A 662-nucleotide genomic window follows, 5' to 3' on the forward strand; every position below is an offset into this window, starting at 1 on the left:
CTTGGAATATATATAACACACATTACCAATAGCAGGGTTACTAACCGAGGGCCAGGCTGACTTGGGCAAGTGGTAACTGGCTGGTAATGGCTGAAGGTTGTTGCCAGCTGGTTGCGGTTCATCATCTTCTGTGGAAAGAATCTCATGGTCCCGGTAGAGAGGTGCCCCCAAACCACCGTTATTGGTAGCTTATTGGTTAAGAACTGGGTGGGTCTCAGAGATGGAGCTGCCCCATCTCCAGTGAGGGGAGGGGTGTTGGTAGAGGTCCATCGGCAGAGATACTTGCTGTAGACATCAATCCTCAGTGCTGTCATCTTTCTCCCAGTACTAAATGCCCTTGGAAATAAATATTAACACGTCTTTGAAGGAAGAGCAGCCTGAGATGCAGAAAAACACCAGATTGGGGAGGGACTGCTCCTGTTGGGTTGGAAGGGACAGACACGTTTTGATACGTGGCACAGCGGCACAGGGATAGGAGAATTCGAACAGCTGTTGAATCTGGTCTCCCAGCTGAGCCTGAATTTATCTCCTCGGTGGCCCAAACAGATTTTGCGACATACTTTGCTTACCAGATACAATTGGACATTTTAAATGTATGTATAGATGGTTCTGACATCATCATAACTTCGGATCCAAAGGTGCAAAAATTAGAAATTCAAGTC

The sequence above is a fragment of the Chrysemys picta genome, chromosome 5 (genome assembly GCF_011386835.1).
Source record: "Chrysemys picta bellii isolate R12L10 chromosome 5, ASM1138683v2, whole genome shotgun sequence".
NCBI lineage: Eukaryota > Metazoa > Chordata > Testudines > Emydidae > Chrysemys > Chrysemys picta.